The sequence below is a fragment of the Onychostoma macrolepis genome, chromosome 09 (assembly GCF_012432095.1).
Source record: "Onychostoma macrolepis isolate SWU-2019 chromosome 09, ASM1243209v1, whole genome shotgun sequence".
In the NCBI taxonomy this organism is placed as follows: Eukaryota; Metazoa; Chordata; class Actinopteri; order Cypriniformes; family Cyprinidae; genus Onychostoma; species Onychostoma macrolepis.
The window spans coordinates 8,323,618-8,336,722 of NC_081163.1; the positions used below are offsets into that span (position 1 = coordinate 8,323,618).

The 13,105-nt window shown below is 35.0% G+C and overlaps 1 protein-coding gene across 4 annotated transcripts in view; it reads right to left on the reverse strand.

Moving 5' to 3' along the window:
• Positions 1-11,267, reverse strand: part of gulp1a (GULP PTB domain containing engulfment adaptor 1a) — a 68,443-nt gene extending 57,176 nt beyond the window's left edge. For 2 of the 4 annotated variants that reach the window (XM_058786783.1, XM_058786780.1), the window contains exon 1: positions 47-228. The gene's annotated coding sequence lies outside the window, so the exon portion shown is untranslated. Of the gene's footprint in view, positions 1-46; positions 229-10,247; positions 10,377-11,140 lie in introns of those variants that run through there. The other 2 variants (XM_058786781.1, XM_058786788.1) reach the window with 2 other exon arrangements.
• Positions 11,268-13,105: the final 1,838 nt, after the last annotated feature.

The window sequence follows — 13,105 nt, forward strand, 5'->3', positions numbered from 1 at the left end:
GTTCCCGAAACGCTTACTTTCCAAAGCAAAAGTACGATCCACTCACCGAAAAACACGAATCCTTCGCGCGTCCTGAGCAGAGCAGTGCACGCACACGCTGTCTTCTACACACACTCACTCCCTCATCTTCCACACACACACATACGCGTGAGCGCGCGTACACACACACGCACACGCGCGCACACACACACACACACACAGAGCCCGCTGGAAAGTTTAGTGACGTCACCCACTCAGTTAAATGCCACCGCAGGAGTCTCGCCAACCAGCTGGAGGTTTAAAGGGCCAGAAGAGAGGTGATGAGTGCTGCTTGGATGCAAACAAACACTCCATGTCTCATTACTGTTATACATTTTAGATATAGTAGCTTATTTTATAAATATATGGCGTAAACACATTTTCAGGCCTCTTGTTTTGTAGGAAGAGCATATTTTGATAGAATAAACTGTAAATACACATACAATTTATTTACACACAGTATGTTGATCACATTATATGTATTACGTGGTCTCAGTATAAAAAATAAATGAATAAATAAATGAATAAAAACTGCTACTGAACATCCTAATAGGCTATATGCTTTTTAGTAAATATGAACTACAAATTATTAACAGGACAGCAACATTTTAAAAGGTCATTTTTGAAAACATAAAATCATTGTTTTAGGATATAGCATTATAGCATTTATATTGTTTACAATACCTTTGCCCAGAGAACATACTTTGTTTTAAATTAAAATATATTATAATAATATAAAAAAACAATATGAAAAAAGTGTTGGTCAGTGGTTCAGCTGTTCACCCAGCAGATACAGGCTATTGCAAAACTTCAAGAATTCAAAAATGTATTCTAATTTAAGAGGGTTTTCAAATGGGTATTAAAAAACAACATACAAAACTTATTTTGAAGAAAGTTTGAACAACCCCAAGTCTCCCCTTTATTTAACACATGAACAGGTCTTTTATCTGACATTCCATTTTTTTTTTTCGCTCTGAGTTTGTCTCTAAATATATATATATTTTTTAATGTAATGTTTTATATATTTTTTTGATTGCTGTATTTTTGGATCTAAATTATCATTATAAATTGACTACAAAAATATAACTATAAAAAATAGTTAATTAAAGAAATGAAATTAAGAAATGTCACAACCCATATATATATATATATATATATGATTGGATTGTGAAAATAGGCATTACCGTAGCGTTAACGCAATAAATGCAACCCTGGCAAAATTCCAGCACCAAATAATGAATCTGAACATGAAATGAGGCATGACGCCACACAATCAATCCCAAATAGCCAATCAGAACAGTTCTCTGGGTTTACACGCTCCCTCGCACTCACATATCACAAAGTAACTCTATTGCAACTGAAACACAGAGCACATGCCTCGAATTTTCTTGAGGCTTCAACAGACTGGTTGTTTTTCATGGATTTGTGGAATGAAAAGCAATAATAATTGATTCCCTCGCTAACAAAAATACGTTCTGAAAACGTATTGCTATAGCATTCCCATTAAGTTATAGATATGTTATTTCTGAATGTTCAAAGCAGCATGTTTTTGTAAAAAAAAAAAAAAAACATTTTATTTTTCTTGGTTAGGTGAACATTAAAGACAACATTAAGGGGAATGTTCCATTTTATTATTTTGCAAAATATATGGGAATGTTACTTTTGAATGTTTTCTAAACCCTCTTAGATGATTTTTTTTTTTCAAGAACATTATAAAACACCAGATAACTGTGAATATACATTCTATGAACGTTACTGAAAAATGTTTGTTCATAACTTTGAATAAACTCATAACAATAATGTTAACCAAAATTATGAGGATGTTGACCTTTGAATATTAAACATTGAAAGTTCTGAGCTACCGTGACCAAGCAAAGTGACAAAATGTAGTGCCATATAGATTGTGGGTGTTTAAATTCTGATTAACAGGAATGTGCAAGAACATGTTTTGATCAACGTGCCTTACATTTTTAAATTCACCTGTTCATTTGCCTTTCTATCAGTTATCATGTACAAAATAGTTCAATGGGGATGTGATGTGTGCAATGATCGGCCTACATTTAGATTATTACTATTGACCGTCAGTGCTATAAAAAGGCCTGTCATCAACTGTCAATGAAAAACTGATGTGTGGCATGCTCAGGTGCATGATGAGGAATCCAGGGAGAATGAGAATGGCAGCCTTAGCATCACAAAAGGAGTTCTCACAAAGAGATCACGCTGATTTTTTGAGCACAGTGCCAGCCAAGTGGTGCAGGGACAAAGTGTAAGGGAGGTTTTAGACATTAGTTTTGGCTAGCTATGACTGAACATAAAATGCTGGAGCTGTAGATTTATTACTATCATTGTAAAATGTACAAGAGAAACACTCTGCTTTAATCACAATGATTGCAATATTCACCAAAATGACTTTCATGTAATCACTGTCTTTTCAAGTCCAATTTACAATATTGTTCATGAAAACCTGAAAATGATTGGATTCATGACATGAAAAGCTACTAAATTAATAAATAAATTCCAAAGGATTTACTTAATCAGTCTGGAACTCTTTCTTTTTTTTTTTTTTTTCTGAAATTTTTTGAGCTCCCAGAGGAAAATCAAAATGAAGGGTGAATCGAATGAAAATGCAGCATTTCATAATCAGAAGAAAGATCTCACTTGTATACTTTATCATTAAGTAAATGACAAAACCATTCTAAGTAAAAAACAAACAAACAAAAAAACAGGTGACTTGAAAATGAGATTTTTAATAGAACATACAATTGTTGATGTGGTAATAAACAAAACATCGACCCCCGGTTTCACAGACAAGGCTTAAGTGAGTCCCAGACTAAAATGCATGTTTGAGCTGTCTCAACTGAAAATATCTTGCTCTGACATATCTTAAAATATGTCAGTGTCATTGTTCTGTGTCAAGATGCACACCTTAATGTTTTCTTCTAAGGCATCTTAATTTAACTAAGGCCTAGTCCTGGCTTAAGCTAAGCCCCGTTTGTGAAACCAGGCCTGAATTTTAGGACTTCGGTAGACACTTTAATCGTAAGTATTTATAATGCATCTAAAGTATTTATCAAAACTGAGAACTTGGTATTGCACTGCAATAATGGCACACATAAAGTAGAAAGTCAAATGACTCTTTTTTTCTCCCTTTTTTTATTTTTTATTTTTTGTGTCTGTATTTCCTTGTTCAGTATATCTCTCTAGGAGGTATTTCATACAAGGAATGAATTTGAATGAATTGTGTCCAATTTTCAGAGTCATGACGACTTTTCTCACAAGAGAGTTGCTGATGTACAGAGATCACATCCAATAATCTGAATCAGACAGGAGGCTGCGGTTCCATCTCATTTTACACAACAAGCCTTTTAAAGATAATTGACTGTCTCTAATGAAAAAGCTCATACATAGCCTAGTTATCAGATAGCTTTAAGCCATGGAATCCTTTCCTTCAGAGCAGAGACTCATAGGCCATTAGATAATCCCAGGAACAAAGGTTTTGCTGAGAAAAAAAAATGAAAATGGGGTAAAATTATAGCATTGTGCTCATGAATATGAGGATTTTAATGTAAAGAATGTGTTGGCTAAGAGGCCATTCACACAGAATGTGTTTTTGCTTTGAAGATGCAGCAGTGAAATGGGGAAAAACTGGCCTTAAGAATGGTGTTTTGCTGATTTTGGTGTAAAAAATTGGATAGAATTGCTAAAACAAAAGGATGAGAAAAAACATTGGATACTATTTCTCAGGATTTATATGGGCATTAATTTTTTCATAATACACTATATTACTTCCACTTATTATGGGCTGGTCATGGCATTTGAAATGACGGTGCATTTTATAAGGCTCATTGAACACTAGTAAATCTAAATACTAAGAGAACGGTTTATACAGGCCAGTGGTCCTAACTGCACATGATTATGCAGTGCAAGAATAATAATAATTTTCAGTCTCTCTATATCTTTTCATGAACTCCCTGAGGTCTGATGAACACACAAATTCAAAAGGACAGGTACTCATGGCAATGCAAGCTAAAATTGCACATCAAACAACCCCTCTTTAATTAAGTGAATCTCTTTTGATGTATTGGGGGAGTTTTGTTTGATCAGTCATTAAACATATAACTTTTTGTAATTCTGAATATAGGCAGCAGTTCATCCACACAAAGCATCTAAATTAGTTATCTTTGAACTGTTTCCAATTTTGTGAGTATAACAGATGCAACAAAGAAAAAGACATTGATACTGATTATTTGAGGAGGACCTGGTGAACTGTTTAGCCCTTGCTTTCATGAAACACGCTGCAAATGCTCACAACACAACCAAATAAAGAATTTTATTTGCAGCGTGTTTCTTTGTTTGGTGGTGTTGTGAGCATATGCAGTGCGTGTGTTGTCAAATTGATACAGAACTGTAATTAACTTCTTTTTTCTTTTTTTTTCTTTTTACTTAAATTAATTGAACTAACTAAATAAATACATAACAGTTTGTAAATAACTGAAAAGATATGCATATTTTTAAAGGCATTTGACATATATATGAAAAACTAAATAATAAAACTGTATTTATCACATGCAAAACATGTATCAAATATTGCATTATGTTGCATATCTAATTTCAGAAATGTATTCCAATTCAAACAGGAAAAGTTTTTTAGCCTAACTATTTAGCCAATGATTAATTGAAATGAGTTCACTGTCAAGAGACATGTTTACAATGTACTACATTATCTCATAGCAAGTGCTCTGTGTGCTCATTAAACCTCCTCTTTTTTCTTGTGAGAATAAATTAAATGGCACACTTACAAAAATCTGTAAATGAAGAATAATTAAACTTTAAGAATTATTTCTTTATCTTTTGCAACATAATTAATGGAACCACTTTATATGCTGATATAGAGAATGAGATCTCTCTAAATGTATTGCTGGCCACCTTATATCTCCTTAAACATATTGCATGTCTGTTTATGCAGAGAGATACGGTGAGGACCAAGACCCCATCTGAACTATGTGCTGTTTGCTTTAATCTTCTCTCTCTCTCAAGGAACAAACTTTGCATGTTAGCAGGAGTTGAGACACCCAGACAACAAGCAGCAAAACAGCACTGGCGGGCAGAACAGCAAATCCCATTAAAAAGGGTCCACCGATAAGGCGATCACAGTTTGCTCAAAGTGGCTCAGAATTTCACACCTCACTATTACTTCTATCCACAGCTAACCATACCAAGTCCACTGCGGCACAGACAAATGTGAGGCTAGTTAGGAGGAAGGAATGGTGCTGTCATGTTCCTAATGATCAACATAAGGGGTTAGAGATGTGGGAGTCCACATGGGTCTGTAATTTGTTGGACTGTTGCCTGTGCTTGAACTTTTGCAGGTGAGGTGCTTTTCCTTATTAAGACTGAAATAAAAAACACCCTTTTAAATGAGGCAATGCTGTACTGAGGGTGCTAGTATAAGCAAAATATCCCTTCAGCTGTAATAAAAGTTAAAAGGGTTTCAGAACATAAAGTGTAATATAATTCAGTTGGTACTTTGTGATATAATATCCGACCCAAAACAACCCCAGTTATAAATGAACACATTGGGACTTTGAGTAAAGATATCTTACTCATTCTGCAGTGGGAGGCACTAAAAGAGCTCAAGCTAGGTGTAGCAGAACTGAAGTATGAAAATCAAAATAACTGGGTCAGGTATTTTACAGAAAAAAATACAGGAAACTATTTTAATGAACAGCCAAGATATAAAACTAATGAGTAAATATTTATTATTATTGCACTGCTCTCTGGAAAAAATAGATTCTGATTGGATAATTGTGTCATTCAGCGGTCAAGATATTTAACTGTCCTCCATGGCCCTGTTTGCACTTGGCATTAAAATGCAACTTGTATTTGGATGTTGTCCACATATATACATCAAAAAACAAATGTAAATGTAATTGGAATGTGTTTTCCAATGCTTGTCTTGATCCCTATGGGCATACTGCTTCATGAAGCTTCAAGATCACTTTTTTAAGACAAACATAAATGTTCTGTGTTCTGATTGGGTAATGATCCAATCTGCCTGATTAGTGGGGTAGTCACATCGATGACAATGCTCTATCATCCACGTAACTACAACCGCTGCTAATTTATTCACTAGGTTCCATTCTGAAGGGCTCATCCCTATGCCCTACTCCCTTTAAAATGTTTACCCTCTAAAGTGAGAGCTTCAAATTTTTTGCACTCTTAAAAATAAAGGTTCTTTATTGCCATCAATGGTTCCATAAAACCTTTCCATTGCACAAAAATTATACAAAGATACTTTTAAATGTTCTTCACACTGAAAAAAAGGGTTCTTTTAAGAACTGTTCACTGACAGATTCTTTGGGTAACCCAAAATAGGTTCTTCTATGGCATTCTTTCGAAAACCACTTTTTGGAATCTGCATTCTTAAGAGTGTGGAACGCACTTCTGTGTCATCTTGCCAAGACAGTTAAGGAGGCATGCAGCAACAGTCACAGGAGTGAAGTGTCCATCAATTCATTCCAAAGTGCCCTTAGAAGTGGCCAATATAATATGTGACCCTGGACCACAAAACCAGTCTTAACTGTCAAATTTTCGAAATTGAGATTTATACATCTGAAAGCTGAATAAATAAGCTTTCCAATGATGTATGGTTTGTTAGGATCAGACAATATTTGGCCGAGATAAAACTATTTGAAAATCTGGAATCTGAGGGAGCAAAAAAAAAATCAAAATATTGGGAAAATTGCCTTTAAAGTTGTCCAAATGAAGTTCTTAGCAATGCATATTACTAATCAAAAATGAAGTTTTTTTACATTTACGGTAAGAAATGTACAAAATATCTTCATGGAACATGATCTTTACTTAATATCCTAATGATTTTTGGCATAAAAAAAAATTGATAATTTTTACCCATACAATGTATTTTTGGCTATTGCTACAAATATACCCCAGTGACTTAAGGCTGATTTTGTGGTCCAGGGTCACATATTACTGTAATATTGTTTTTATATAGTTGCAACTTTAATATAACACATAGGCAAAAATGATAAAATACATCCAAGCATTTATGTATTTATTTGGTCAGTAGGCAAGGAAGCAGGATAATTAGCCAGGATAATGTCTGATAATGACAATGATAACCTAAAAAAAAAAAAAAAAAAAAAAAACACACACAGCATTGCCATGGTTAAAACAGCTCACTCTCACAAGTGTCAATGCACAGTAAAAAATAGTATGATGTAAGCCTTTGAAGGCTGTTTTATTTTGTCCCGTTCAGAAAACTGTCAGTAATATCCCAGCTGGCCTATATGTACGTCAAAAGCATGTTTTTAACAGTCCTTCAAAGAGCTCTACTGTCTATTTTTTCACATATAACTTTGAAAACAATTGCCTATATACTGGTTATCACAATGGGCTTCATGGCCTCCTTTCCTGAACATTATTTCTGCCAGATATATATTCTTAAAAAACATTTCTGTATGATGTTTGAAGCCCACTGAGAGTAGGCTATATCTGCGGGGGCTTTGGTGAACTGCCAAGCAGAAGTCGTTGTGATAGCTTTCAAGATATCATTTCAGCAATCTAATTTTCCAAGGCTCACTTAGGGGACCAACAAGGTCGATTTTCTGTTGATGACTACAGATACGTTTCATCACCTTTCTGTTTCTTTGAGCATGCTATAGGAACCAGCACCGAAATGTGCCACAATGTGTGTGATCTCAGTAAAATCATTTATCAGTTCATGTGCATGTGGCATGTTTTCTCAGGGACTGACACAGAAAACACACAAAGGCATACTCTCTCTTCATATGGAACATGGCAGTTATAGAGGTCAAAGCGTCCCCAGGGCTAGAGGTTTGTTTATACTGGAAATAGCCAATTACATGCCTGTTTTAAAACACTAGTGCTATAATCTCTTCAGCTTTAGCTGGCTAATGGCAGAACAATACAAGCTACTCGGGATGGTTTGTAGTGAACGAGCTCCCAGCTCAACCAAACTAATCATATAATTCTTGCAAATAAATATCACATAAATAAACAAAAGCGGATGGTGGAAAGGAATTAAAGAATTGTGTAAAATTACTCGCTGTTATCAAAGTGCACAACGCCATGAGCTTTCTACCTTGTTCCTTTAAGAAAAATGCTTTGAATTTCATCTCTCTACAGATCTGAGAGCCTATAAATTGCTGGAAAATGTGTAATAATGTTTGCACAAAATAGAATTTATTTAGTTTTTATCAAATACATTTAATTCCATAAGAATGAACTAATTTCCAAGAAGCATTTCTTCATAAGACAACTTGCATAGCCTATAAAGCCTATTGATCACAATATATATTTTTGTAATTAAAAGTAATTATTTAAAACTTTACTTAGAAATCATCTAAAATTAATGTAGAAAAATAATTGATTAAAAGAACAGTAAAACAACAACAACAAGAATATTTAGTTTGACCTTCTAAGGACAATGATCTACATTTTATCAAGATAAAGCACCTCCTTTCACTGAACATTTGTTGGTTTGAGATTTGTAATTAAGATAGTGTTTAAGTTCTTTTTAATAAAGAGTTTCAGGCCCTATTCATGAAGAGCATAGAGCATACTGTCTGCCAAAGAAAACTTATCATTTTAATCAAAATTGCTATAGCAGTAAGATTGATCATTTTCTTGCTTTTGAAGTGTCAAAAGATGGAGAGAGATATGGCAGTCCCTGACTCAAGAATTTCAATTTTGAGAAATTATGTTTTAGCAAGCTAAATATCATCAAGTAAATTATCTTGTGCAAACTACCGTGATGATATTAAGTGGTGTTCAAAGAGCAGAAAAAATATGTCCCTATACCCTCATTTAAGTAGATTAGTCATATGTATATGCTTGTGCACACATTTCCCTGCTCCTGTGAGTGTGTTCATCCAACTACCTCAAAATGACTGCTACCGTGACACCCTCCTAAGAGACACAGGTTTGAACTCTCCAGAGACATTTATTAAAATAGAACCTGTCCTTGACTTCACTATAAAGATGAAGTCTGTGTCATACCCCTCAGAGATATGGATGTTTTAAAGACGATATGAAAGAAAGAAATAAGAAAGCCCACATAGCGAGTGTCTGATACCTGTGCGGTGAAATTGCCCACATCTAACAACGTTCATCTCTGTCATGTTTTTGCATGGCTTTCTTACATTTAAAATTACGTAAATTGTACTGCATATTCTGTAATATGATGCCACCTGACCTATGACCTGCCATATCCCAATTTGTTCAACGACAATAGTTTGGAGAAGAAGCTAATGGATTATGGGAAACAAAACCCCTGCAAGTAAGCTTTAGCTGTATACTGCATACTAACTGTTAACAAAGGGTTAATATGCAATCTATGAGTAAATAAACTGCATTATGCATTTAAATCAATATATTTCCAAGTCAGCATGCATTTATTTATTTATTTATTTTAGCATTTTCAGAGATGAAATTTTAATAAATTGCAAACAGACAGCCACCATGCTTTGATGAATGTCCAACAGAAGCAGAAAACTTGTTTCAATGTGTTTCTAATAAAGTCATCAGATAATTTCATTAAACTATATAACAAAACTCCACGCTATTCTGTTTAATTAAAACAGTGGAATGAAACCTTGATGTTCTTAATAGGTTTTTCGGTAACACTTTAGAATACTGTTTCTTACTTACTGCATAACTAATAAGGAATTCTAAGGAACTAACAGGTAATTATTCATTAACACTTAACACACTACTGTTAACTACTAAGGAAGATGAGTTAACTAATGAGTATGTAATAAAATGTTATGATTGTGTTAAGTAACAGTTAGCTAATCAATAACTAATGTATTCTGTCATACCTCCTGAAGAACTACTATTAATTATCTACTAATTAAGGTTCAAGAAAAATAACTATCAAATAACTACTACTGAACAGTTATACGCAAATAGTCACTACAATAATCAGGACCCAGATTTGAAATTAGATATCACAGTTTATTATATAAAAGTAAACACAAATCAAAAGTAAAGAGGGCGCAATGATATGCACAATTACTAACATTACACAAACGTTTTTAAACATTTTACAAGGCGTGCTATCCTAAATGCCCGGTGGTTGAATGCATTTTATTTTTGCATTTATTCCTTCCTGTCTGAAGGAACAAGGAGACCTATGTCTCCTACAATTTTTGTTATAAAATAAATGATTGCTGAATCTGACAGAATACCTTTCTTGTGTATCCCCTGCAGCCCAACTGTCCATTTTGTCTCATTTTGCTACAGGTCAGTGCAGACGTCCCGCAGAGTGAATTGTGGGTAGTCCATACTCAGAAGCAGAAGAACAGCTTCAAGCACTTCTAAAAAAGAAAACCTTTTTTTAATTCTATAACTAAGTGACTTGTATCTAACTTAAATATAATGACAAACAGTCTTGAAAGGACATGTTGCAGTGGCATTTGTATCGACAAAAGATGATATATATCCATCAGGTCTTGGCTCTATCTAGAGGGTAATTCAAAGTCAAATTTGTCCAAATGGGTATTGCTGAAAACATTAAGAATATTTTCACATCAGCACTTAGATAGACTAAACAATCTGGTGTCTTTAAATAACGTTCTGACCATTTTTAATTGCTTAAAGGTCCCATGGCATGAAAATTTCACTTTATGAGGTTTTTTAACATTAATATGAGTTCCTCTAGCCTGCCTATGGTCCCCAGTGGCTAGAAATGGCGATAGGTGTAAACCGAGCCCTGGGTATCCTGCTTCTCCCTTTGAGAAAATGAAAGCTCAGATGGCCCAATCTGGAATCTTCCCTTTATGTCGTCATACGGGGAAAGGTTACCTCCCCTTTCTCTGCTTTGCCCGCCCATGAGAAAATGAGCTACTACCGTGCGAGGCGAGCACAATATTTTTTTTTTTCCTCGAGAGACATCATGGCTTGCACACAAGCGAAGCATGATAGTTTCTCAGTGTTTGGATGTACAAATGAACACCTAAGTATTTTTTCAGTCCCTTCATCTGAGCCTATGGCTAGCATTAGCTACATGATAATAACTGTAACAGCATACTTAAACAAGCCAACTAAAGTACTGTATCCAGACACAATATTTTAAACTAACCATTCGGAGACGTCCTACTGTAGCCGCTGAGTTGCAACTACTTCATCAGGTGCTTCTCCATCCGGATCAGATTCTGGGTCAAACTGAAAAGCTTGAAGGCCTGCGTGTCTATGAGCCATTGCGATACATCCCCTGTCAACATTAGCGCATGATAGCGCAAGCTGGTTAAGGCCACACCCCCACCCTCCACCTTGCCCCGCCTCTCTCGTCCTTAAAGCTACAGACACAGGAATGGCGCGTCCTAAGGAAAGCTCATTGTGGGACTGGCTCATAGTGGCTGAAATTCTGCACCAAGGCTGAATTTCGGGAAACAGACTTCAGATACAGTACTAGGGACCACTTAGGCCTATATAAAAGCATCCAAAAAGCAGCATGTCATGGGACCTTTAATGGTGTAGTAACTGATACTAGCCATTTTGCTGGACCTCTCAGTGGGAATGCAGCTTTCTCCAGGTATATTACGACTCCTTGGTTTACAGAGTCAATAGATGAGCGTAATATCTCAGAGCATCAATTTTAATGATATTTGTCAGGTAGTAGGATTACAGCACCTTTAATTCCCACAAATTGCTTATTGGATTCTCTCTTGTGTTTTGTCTTTTACAGTCTTTTTATCAAGGTCTTGTGTACTGTTTATCTGCTATGCTTGAACCCTGCAAAAGATTTAAGACTTCCATTTACCATGTCAAATGAGCCTCTTTGCAATCAATTATGAATTTGGCACAGAATGTTCTTACCCTTGCAAAACCCATTGACCAAAACGTCTAGGCCCGCTTCAAACTGCCAGCAAGCTGTGGAGTCTGCCAGATTTCATAATGGCTCCTTTCAGTCACTGAACACAGATGAGAGCAGAGGATCGTTTTATTTGTTTTTAGAAAGTATATTTAGGATGTTTGGGATTCTTTGATTTCACGGAGGGTACAGCAAGGGTTTTCTTTGGTACACAGGCCTAATACATTATACTTAAACTAGGCTCTTTCTCACTAGATAAATTCCTTTATCATGCAGCGAGTATAAGGTGTTCATTTGATTTAAAAATCTTTAGTGATTAATGACTCTATGCTGTTCAAATAATAGTTATTTACTTGAAAAGACACATGCCAGGAAGAAGAACAACCCTGCAATTATAACTCTTATAATCTGCAATGTAATCAGAGCTGACAATAGATGGCAGTCCTCATTACAAAAGGTCAACAGAAACATGGCATGACCAATGAAATTAAATGTGCACTCAGTAATTATTTCCTCATTAAAAAAGTTTTACACAAATTTTTACTTTTGAAAAGTGCATTTAAAACCATGTTGACTCAAATGAGACAAAGACTTATCAGTCTTATATATATAAAAAAAGTCTTATCAGTAGCTGAATAAAAGCTGATTTATTTTAATTTATGCATAATTTATTGTTATTATTATAGTAAATACATGTAACGTGTAACAAGGACACCTTAAATTAAGTGTTACCAAAATATCATTAGCTTAGTACACAAAACAACAGAAATCATTATAAAGGGTCCACCATAACTGGAAAAAAAAGTGGACTCTCATAGCATAGCACAGTCCATAATTCATGCATCTCACTGAGAACGAGTTCATATATATTCCAAGTAGTTCACGTTCAACATATTGTCATGCATTAATCACACACTTAACTGTGAGTGCTTTAGCTCCCACACAGTGGGTCGTATTTTTTTAATACTGGTGTACACCAATGAAAGGAGGAAATCTATCAGCAGTAAAAGGTTACAGCAACAAAACTGTTGGACTGGCTATCAGATGTGTATAATAGGTCCATATGGCCATGAGGCAAAGTCTGGAGCATCGTATTATATGCTGCATCAGCTGGGGAACATCCAAACGTTAATGAGCATTTAATCAATAACCTGTTTGAGAAAGTCATTGTAATGCCATTAACCTTTTACTATTTAAATGCTATGCCACCCTTGAGAAAAAAAGAATGAGAAT